We start from the raw sequence: 10404 nt of genomic DNA, 5'->3' as shown, positions 1-10404 counted from the left end.
ATGTCCTCTAAAACATATCAAAAATAAAAAAATTAAAAATAGTGTTTTTTGCAAATCAAGTTTTAGTGATACAAAATAAAAAATCACCAAATTTTTTTACCGTGTATCATTTTTTCCAGTGTAGTCCGTATTCATACCTACAACTTTGCCGAAGACACCAAATCGATCAAAAAATTCCTTCGAAAGATACAGATTTTTGAATTTTCACATATCATTTTTGTATGGACAGCTGCCAAATTTGTATGGAAAATTATATGGACAAACTAATGATGCAAAATGGCTTCTTTGGGCATACCAAAGGCACCAAAAAAGTTTCAGCCGGATTAAAAAATACAAAAATTAAAATTGAAGAAAAAAAGACCGATTTCGTAGAGAATTGCTCACATTGAAATAATGTTCTAATCAAAAAGTTAACTGCGTCAATCGATTTTTAGATTTTTATAAATCCTGTATCAATCTGCTATGATTTGATGTTCTCGAGATATCACAGTTTATAAATTGAGGTTTTCACAATTTTCACGAGAAAATGTAAAACTTTGGTATTCTGACTTGTTTTGATGTTATCAACAGCCTCAAAAAAATTAAGGTTGATCAAAAAATATTGATAAAAATTTACGATTGAGGTGAAATGACTCATAAGTTATTGTCAATTAAAGCAAAATACATTTTTTTTAAATTTCCAATACCGCGTAGAATTTTTTTTTTTTTTGCAAAACAAAGTCACAAGTCACAACAAATTTCACCTCAATATCTAATTTAAGAAAAACGGGTGGCAAACTCAGAAAAAAATCGAACAAACGGGGATTTGATTCAACTGGAAAAAATCACGAATTTAACTAACAAACTGGGAAAATATAAGTTTTGCTAAATCAAAATTTGAAAAAAATCTTTGAAATGGCTACAATTTTAAACTCAAGCTCCTATGCTTTGGGTTTTTTTCTGTTTAGGTTCCATTTATATTTAATTTCTTGCTAACTTATTATTAAATTTTCTAGTTTTCCTCATTAAATTTTGTGTATCAATTGGAATCAAGTTTCGAAAAAAAATAATTACGCGGCATATGATTTTTTTTGTTTCACAGCTTGTTTTAGTTTAGTTCAATGAATGAATTTCCGAATGAATTAATATTTTTCTGTATAGCCCGCCAGCCTATCGAACTCCCCTATGGTTAAGTGAGATGGCTTAAGCGCCACTCCCGAGGGAGACCATCCACCTGTTTGTCGGTTTGCCCAGCCGTAGAGACCTCTCGAGGGGGGTTCAGTAATCCCGTTTCGGGACAGGGAGTTCTGTGGGGGTGTAAAACGCGTCGGAGGTACTCCGACTAGCGTACCAAGCCACTACCCAGGAAGGGTAGCTGAAAAAGAAACCGGAAACGGACTGGAGACCTCAGGGCGTGTTTCATCACCTGCGGCCTTTAACAGTCCACCTGAAACAGATCTGCAGAAAAATAGCCAAATGGTCCAAGGGATTCGGAGCCCTGACTCCAGTAGAAAAATAGAATAAAGTAAACTAGAATAATGAAAGAAAATCTACATTTATTTAATCGTTCGCGATCAACATGAGTCGACTCTCTCGGTCACCCTAGCATAAGTGTTTGTTTTATAGCTACTGTGTGTTCAAGTGCAGCAGAAAAACATTTGTAGTGTTTTGTGTTCGTTTATTTACAGTGAGTCATACATGTTTACGTACGTACGTTTGTGTTTGCCGGCGATCCTCCCCTCTTCCTTTCCCTGAGATCCTGTTACTTCATCCAAAAATCTACCGTGTGTTTGTCTTCCTTCTCCTCTCTTCTTCTTCCGGTTTAGGTGTGTGTGCTATGTGCGTTTTATGTGTTCATATTTGACGTGTCGGAACAATCTCGACGCGCAGCGCCGCGCTACTTAGTTGGTAAGGTTGGTAGCGGGCGAAAAGGTGTGGGCCATGGTCTTACCACTAGTGCATGCTTTACTCACGGTTTGCTTGGCGTTCGCGGTCGACGATCACGCGGTCGTCTCGATACCTGTTCTGCTGCTGCTGGTTTCGAAGAAACTCTGGATGGTTGCTCGGTTGGTGTTTTGCTGCGGACGGCGTCTACCACGTCATCACTTGCTGCTGCTGCTTTTGCTGCTCTCCGGTTAGCACCGGACGGGACTCGAGCACGTGGTGGGTCGCACCTGCGAGGGAACCGCGTCGACCTACGCTTGAAGATCTGCTGCTGCTGCTCGGCTGGAACGCTGGTTAGCTGGTTGTTGGTTGCCGGTTCGCGGGTCCGCCTTCGAGGCCGGACTTCTCTCCCTCTTCACTCACGTGGTTTCCTAACCTTCCAGGTTAGGTTTCAATGGCGGTTGGCGATCGCGATGGCGGATGCTGATCGCGATGGCGGTTAGTTCAAGGACGCTGCGGTGACTGTTGCTGCTGTCCTGTTACGGCGTGGCCGTACAGTTCCGCTACCGAGCGCGGTTTGGCGAGCGCTGGCCTTCGGCGGCGTGGGCGTTGCAGCCGGATCGAAGCGGTAGCTGGTCCCCGGTAGATCGGGCCGTCTTTGACGAGCGTGGCGGTGGATGCAGAGCTGGTCATGGGGCAGAAGTTAGGCTTCGCACTGGGCAGGTGACCACGAGGTGGCCAACGACAGCACTTACCAGGATTTCTGGAACGCACATGCACGGCAGAATTTCACACACGCACACGACACGGCACTAGTTCGAACTACTAATCTCGCTAACTAGCTAATCAGGGAAAGGACAGAGAAACACATTACACTAGAGATAACCTAAAAAGACAAACTCATGGAAAACTAGAAACCTACAATTTAATCACGAGACGCGCACAATCGAGGGCCACTGGTGCCTCTTCCGCGGAACTGTAAAAAGTGAACCGTTGGGCGCGTCATCAGAACGCCGAGACTTATGAGAGGCTTCAGTTCCGAATTCCGTTCCCTCTCACGGTTACCAACTCTGGACAATAGCTTGTCATTCCCTGACCGCTTTACTACCTCCGCGATCTCATCACCCCGAACCGCGAAAACGCGAAACTCTTCGCGAGATTCGTGCGGCTGGCTCTCCCCGATCTCCTGTGCTGGCTCACCTCAAGAGCAAAGTTTAAACCACTCGGCCATCTGGTTGAACGGAAAGCTTTTGGGATAACTGGCGCAAAAGGTACTCGGCATTTGAGTGCCCAAAGGAATGAGCAAAAGTCACTCAGCAAGAAAGCTCTACTCTGCGGCGTGTACGTTTCATACAGTTTAGGTATTTTTACTTCCCAATCATACCGACTGTACTTTTAATCCATATGTACTCGTTACATCTTTATGAATGTATTTTAATACATTTTTTAAAAAGTGTCAAAAATCAAGCATTTTTTGATGATTTGGTGAAATTTCTAAACATCGATTTTTTTGTTGATATTTGCATAAGTTTATGTATGACCAATTAATAAAATACAAATTATGTGTTTTATTATCATTTGTTAATAATTGATATGGCATTTTAGATATTACAAAAAAAATTATTTATTTACTTTGAACAGTGAAATATTTGGTGAAATTTCTAAACATCGATTTTTTTGTTGATATTTGCATAAGTTTATGTATGACCAATTAATAAAATACAAATTATGTGTTTTATTATCATTTGTTAATAATTGATATGGCATTTTAGATATTACAAAAAAAATTATTTATTTACTTTGAACAGTGAAATACTCTTCAAAATGTGTTGAGCATTTTGATTCTAACGCTATTGAAAAAATATATTACTAAACTTTTCGTTTTAAATTTATAGGATATTTTCTGATATTTTCGAAGAAAAACATATTTTTAGAGTTGGTTTAACTTGGTCATCACTTCAACTGGCAAAAAAGTCATTTTAAATATATACATACATTTTGGTCCATGTTCTGAAAATTGAGTAGAACAAATATTTGACTTTGTCCTAAATACATTAGGAAACTAACGATTTGTTGAAAAAAATCGCTGCGCTGTTAAATAATATTTACCATCTTGTATAATAACTCGAAATATGATATAGATTAAATCTCTACTATATCGCAAATCGACTTTTCTTTGTTTTTTTTTTTAATTTGGATGAAAATTTCTTATTTCAAAAAAAGTCATCTATCGTTTTTTTTCCATACAATTCTCCATACAATATATGCTGGTCATACAAAATGGTTATGAAAATGTATGGAATTCTGAATCTCAAGAAGACATTTTCTGATCGATTTGAAGTCTTCGGCAAAGTTCCGACAAAGAATAGGTACGGAAAAAAATCATTTTTTTTCTATCGCTAAAAGTTGAGTTCCCAAAAAACTTATTTTAAAATTTTCGATTTTTTTATATGTTTCAGGGGACTAAAAATACATCTTTCAAGCCATAGTACGTAATGGTAAACAATTTGGTTCCGGACATATGATTGTTTGAAAAAAGAATAAAATCAAGCAAAACATTTAAAATGGTTTACAAATAGATAGTTTTCCTCATTTCATATTTTGGAAAAAAAAAAACATTTGAAAACTCTCAATTTATTAATATTGAAGAGATCAGAAAATTTAACAAAAGTTTAATTTTGCTTGGTTTGGCTTTTCTTCATAAAGTACTTAAAAAACAAAAAACATTAGAATTTCTGAAAAAACTCTGTAACTCCAAAACAGTGCACTTTATCAAGAAATCGAGAAAGATATTTTTTTAAATCATATTTTTCACCATCATGCACTATGACTTAAAAGATGTCTTTATGAGACAATAAAACATAAAAAAATCTAAAATTAAAAAAAAATTTTTTTTTGGATTCCAACTTGAAACTAAAAAAGAAAAATAAAGAATTTGTTTTTTTTGTGTTTTTTTTATGATTTATTTTTTTTATGGCCATTACGGTGACCTACACCGCACAGTGGGCGAAATGGAACCCAAAATCGGACTTAATTGAACGCGGCTGGTTCCCTGGTATGAAAAATAGTGTTTTTAATGTAAAAAAATCCGGGTAATCGATTGGTGATGGTTTCATCTACCGCACGAAACTGCAAAGGGTCCATTTTGCCAAAATTCTCCATTTTTTTACATTTTTTCTTGAAAATCGGTCTGTATTTAAAGCGGAGGCTTTATGCGGCCATCCAAAATACACTTAACTTATGTGGAAATGTCTCAGAAATCCAGTAAAAATAATCACTTGCACCGCAAAAATCATCTAGGGTCCATTTAACCCCAATTCCGCTCTAAAAGCATTTTTGGCTGTTTTCAAATGTTAGGCCAGATTTTAAAAATATTTTTATCGTAAAGATCAGACAATTTTACATAAGAATGACGATTTGCACTTGATTGTTTGACACATTTTTGTTGATATAGAAATTAAAATAAATAAAATGATTGAAGAATCAGTTTTGGGCCAATTCTCCCAAATGCAGAATAAACTGCTTTTTACATGATTTTATTTTTATCAACATAAATGTGTTAAACTATCAAGTGCAAATCGTCATTCTTGTGTAAAATTGTCTGATCTTTACGATAAAAATATTTTCAGATTTGTAAAATCTGAACTAACATTTGAAAATGGCCAAAAATGCTTTTATAGCGGAATTGGGGTTAAATGGACCCTAGATGATTTTTGCGGTGCAAGTAGTTATTTTTACTGGATTCTTGGGACATTTTCACATAATTTAAGTGCATTTTGGATAGCCGCATAAAGCCTCCGCTCTAAATACAGATCGATTTTCAAGAAAAAATGTAAAAAAAATTGGGAATTGGGGCAAAATGGACCCTTTGCCGTTTTGTGCGGTGGATGAAACCATCACCAATCGATTACCCGGATTTTTTTATATTAGAAACACTATTTTTCATACCAGGGAACCAGCCGCGTTCAATTAAGTCCGATTTTGGGTTCCATTTCGCTCACTGTGCACCGTGCTAGGGTGCTCCCAAAAATGGTCAGTTTCGTTAATTTCCGCAAAAAATGATTTTTTCAAAAAATCAAAACTCCGCGTCATTTTAACCGATTTTAGTTGTTTTTGACGCAAATTGAAAAAGGCAACATACCCGAAAAAGTAAAGGTCAGCTCTGAACTCTGAAATTTTAAAGCCTTCGCAGTTTTAGTGTAAAAATCCGATTTTTCTCTCGTTTTCGTAATTTTTGTAAGAGTTGACGCCTTTAATTTTTTGGTATGTTAGGTGAAATTTCCTGCGATATCCAATAACAATATTTTTAATGTAATCTAATCTAATCTAATCTAACCCCAACGAAGCCAGTCTTTCGTGGGCATCCTGGAAAATGCCTTAGGTTGATAAACGCCTAGCGTGCTCTTGTCATAATAAACACTTGCAGTGCCCCATTGCATTGCTTTGAAACATCACAAACGTTAAAGCGGCCAGGCCAACTGCGTAAAGTTTACCGCAAAGATGACTCATTGAAGTGGATTGAGATTGAGCACGAATGTTCAAACAACAATACATTTCTGAACCTAAAGGGGAGGAAAAAAAGTGGGGATCCCCCGCTCACGTTCCTGTGTTGAAGCAATTTATCGTTGGGATGCTGCTAAGAAGCTCCACAACTCGCTCTAGTTTTGCAAATCACAATAAATAATAATTATCCAATATTTTTTTTTAGGCGATTGATTTTTACAATAGGTAGGTCCAATTTAATTAAAATGATAAAAAATGTTACAAGTTAAAAATCACCTTTGACAACTCCCATTTGCGTGCCAATTTCTCCGACAGATCCTTGCATCCTTCCACTCGGCTGGCATGGTAAGCAATATATTTGTAGGCGCAGTGCTCAACGATTCAACGCTCTGCTCTCCAAGCAGCTGGGAAAATGCACGTGATTCGAGTGTTTAGAATATTTTATGTGTGTGATGCCCTGTTGCCACCGTATGTCATCGCAGGTCTGGTGCTGGTCCTTCACCGTTTAGCATTGTGGATATTGCTGCACAACATGGAAATTAATACTAAGCAAGCACGAGCGAGAACTCGTCAGCTGCTTATCGACGGCGGAAGGGGTTTGCTGGGTTGCACAAATTTTAACGTTTTGATATTAGTCGAAATGAGTTTTGGAACTGGTTGCGCTCCCCTACCATCAAGCCATCGATATTTAAATTTTGAAGTGTTTGAACTGCACTCAAGTACGTGTGCGAGCAAACCATCATCATCATCGTCGTCGACGTCGTCGTCGGTGAAGTAATTCCAGCTGGCTGCTCCAACCTGTGCAGCCTCCTAAAACAACCCCCCGTTTGGGAACCCCTTTCGGAAAATGCCCCCGGGGGAAATTGAATTAATATCAATGATATGTTGTAACATGTCATCTGGTTCCACTCCCGTACCCATCGAGTCGTGGATTGTGTCCCAGTCGAGTGGGGGCTCTCGAGTTGATTGCGGCCATTTGTCCCACAAACAGGAGCAAACTGGTCCAGCTCCCATGAGAACAGAGGTAGAGGGGGGAGGGTGCCTTCGAGAGGTTTGTGGAGTGCAGTTCAGAGGGTTAAAATTTATCGAATGCTTGTCGATACAACAATCAATGAAGTACAGCATCGATCGATTAGGGCGGATGAAATGGAACGATGTTGTTCATGGAACGTTAAGTTTAACGTGTTTAACAGCGATGTTATGGGTGACAGTTTACACGAAATCACTTGAATGGATTGATTGAACAGCTGGTTATTGGAAATTCAAACTAGTGAGAAATTCATGAAATTGTGTTTAAAGAAAATGCAAATAAATTACAGAAACTGCTACACCGTAGTTAAATGGTCGTTACCTCCCAATAAGTATATCCAGCTTATTGAGTGCAAACAACGTTCGAGAGCGATCACTTTTACGACACAATCGTGGCCACTAAAAAGTGACACATGAAACGATAATCACTTTAAGAGGTGTACACACCCCGTTCGCCAATAATGGCTTCTTCGAGCACTTTGTACAGGGTAGTGTGGTTCTCGTTCAAGCCACAAGGACAAGCAATCTCAACCCTATTGGTTTCTTAGCCGACGCTCGTACCGACGGTAAACAAAATTGAATCCCCAATATTGATCAAGATAAGAAGCACGGATGCTGCTTTGGATATATACCGCTTCGCTAGCTGAGATCGAGCGAAATCGGATCCCATCTTAATCTCGTCGAAGGACGTGCTGATGTTTTCGTTATCGAACGAAGATTGAGTGTGTTTAGAGTTAATGTAGCTACTATTGAGAAGTTACTGTTACCGTAGTTTTCCTTATAACAAATTAGCTATCAAAGCGTTATGAATATCTTTCTACGAAACATACCAACCATCACAGGTAAAACAATAAAAAAAACCAGGTATTTTATTAAAAAAACTACAAAAAAAGGTAACTACTTCGCTGAAAATTAAAAAACTAAAAACTAAAAACTAAAAACTAAAAACTAAAAACTAAAAACTAAAAACTAAAAACTAAAAACTAAAAACTAAAAACTAAAAACTAAAAACTAAAAACTAAAAACTAAAAACTAAAAACTAAAAACTAAAAACTAAAAACTAAAAACTAAAAACTAAAAACTAAAAACTAAAAACTAAAAACTAAAAACTAAAAACTAAAAACTAAAAACTAAAAACTAAAAACTAAAAACTAAAACTAAAAACTAAAAACTAAAACTAAAAACTAAAAACTAAAAACTAAAAACTAAAAACTAAAAACTAAAAACTAAAAACTAAAAACTAAAAACTAAAAACTAAAAACTAAAAACTAAAAACTAAAAACTAAAAACTAAAAACTAAAAACTAAAAACTAAAAACTAAAAACTAAAAACTAAAAACTAAAAACTAAAAACTAAAAACTAAAAACTAAAACTAAAAACTAAAAACTAAAACTAAAAACTAAAAACATAAAACATAAAACATAAAACATAAAACATAAAACATAAAACATAAAACATAAAACATAAAACATAAAATAAAACATAAAACATAAAACATAAAACATAAAACATAAAACATAAAACATAAAACATAAAACATAAAACATAAAACATAAAACATAAAACATAAAACATAAAACATAAAACATAAAACATAAAACATAAAACATAAAACATAAAACATAAAACATAAAACATACAAACTTAAAACATAAAACATACAAACTTAAAACATAAAACATAAAACATAAAACATAAAACATAAAACATAAAACATAAAACATAAAACATAAAACATAAAACATAAAACATAAAACATACAAACTTAAAACATAAAACATACAAACTTAAAACATAAAACATACAAACTTAAAACATAAAACATACAAACTTAAAACATAAAACATAAAACATAAAACATACAAACTTAAAACATAAAACATACAAACTTAAAACTTAAAACATAAAACATAAAACATAAAACATAAAACATAAAACATACAAACTTAAAACATAAAACATACAAACTTAAAACATAAAACATAAAACATAAAACATAAAACATAAAACATAAAACATAAAACATAAAACATAAAACATAAAACATACAAACTTAAAACATAAAACATACAAACTTAAAACATAAAACATACAAACTTAAAACATAAAACATACAAACTTAAAACATAAAACATAAAACATAAAACATACAAACTTAAAACATAAAACATACAAACTTAAAACTTAAAACATAAAACATAAAACATAAAACATAAAACATAAAACATAAAACATAAAACATAAAACATAAAACATAAAACATAAAACATAAAACATAAAACATAAAACATAAAACATAAAACATAAAACATAAAACATAAAACATAAAACATAAAACATAAAACATAAAAGGGTAATTCTCCGCCAACTCACACAGCAGTTGCCCCGACCCCTCTTCGATTTGCGTGAAACTTTGTCCTAAGGGGTAACTTTTGTCCCTGATCACGAATCCGAGGTCCGTTTTTTGATATCTCGTGACGGAGGGCGGTACGACCCCTTCCATTTTTGAACATGCGAAAAAGAGGTGTTTTTCAATAATTTGCAGCCTGAAACGGTGATGAGATAGAAATTTGGTGTCAAAGGGACTTTTATGTAAAATTAGACGCCCGATTTGATGGCGTACTCAGAATTCGAAAAACGTATTTTCATCGAAAAACACTAAAAAGTTCTAAAATTCTCCCATTTTCCGTTACTCGACTGTAAAAATTTTGAAACATGTCATTTAATGGGAAATTTAATGTACTTTTCGAATCTACATTGTCCCAGAAGGGTCATTTTTCATTTAGAACAAAATTTTTCATTTTAAAATTTCGTGTTTTTCTAACTTTGCAGGGTTATTTTTAGAGTGTAACAATGTTCTACAAAGTTGTAGAGCAGACAATTACAAAAATTTTGATATATAGACATAAGGGGTTTGCTTATAAACATCACGAGTTATCGCGATTTCACGAAAAAAAGTTTTGAAAAAGTTGGTCGTCATCGATCATGGCCGTTCATGGTCACCCGCGA

At 35.0% G+C, this 10404-nt stretch overlaps 1 long non-coding RNA gene across 1 annotated transcript; it reads right to left on the bottom strand.

The window, feature by feature from the left end:
* Positions 1-2486: 2486 nt before the first annotated feature.
* On the bottom strand, positions 2487-2921 carry LOC119766141. The gene is made up of 3 exons (XR_005276948.1): positions 2786-2921; positions 2619-2705; positions 2487-2548 (listed from the first exon to the last, which is right to left on the bottom strand). It is a non-coding gene; the product is annotated as an uncharacterized LOC119766141 (long non-coding RNA).
* Positions 2922-10404: the final 7483 nt, after the last annotated feature.

The sequence above is a fragment of the Culex quinquefasciatus genome, chromosome 2 (genome assembly GCF_015732765.1).
Source record: "Culex quinquefasciatus strain JHB chromosome 2, VPISU_Cqui_1.0_pri_paternal, whole genome shotgun sequence".
NCBI classification, from domain to species: domain Eukaryota; kingdom Metazoa; phylum Arthropoda; class Insecta; order Diptera; family Culicidae; genus Culex; species Culex quinquefasciatus.
The sequence above is the reverse complement of the archived record's forward strand: the minus strand, read 5'-3'. Positions and strand labels throughout refer to the sequence as shown.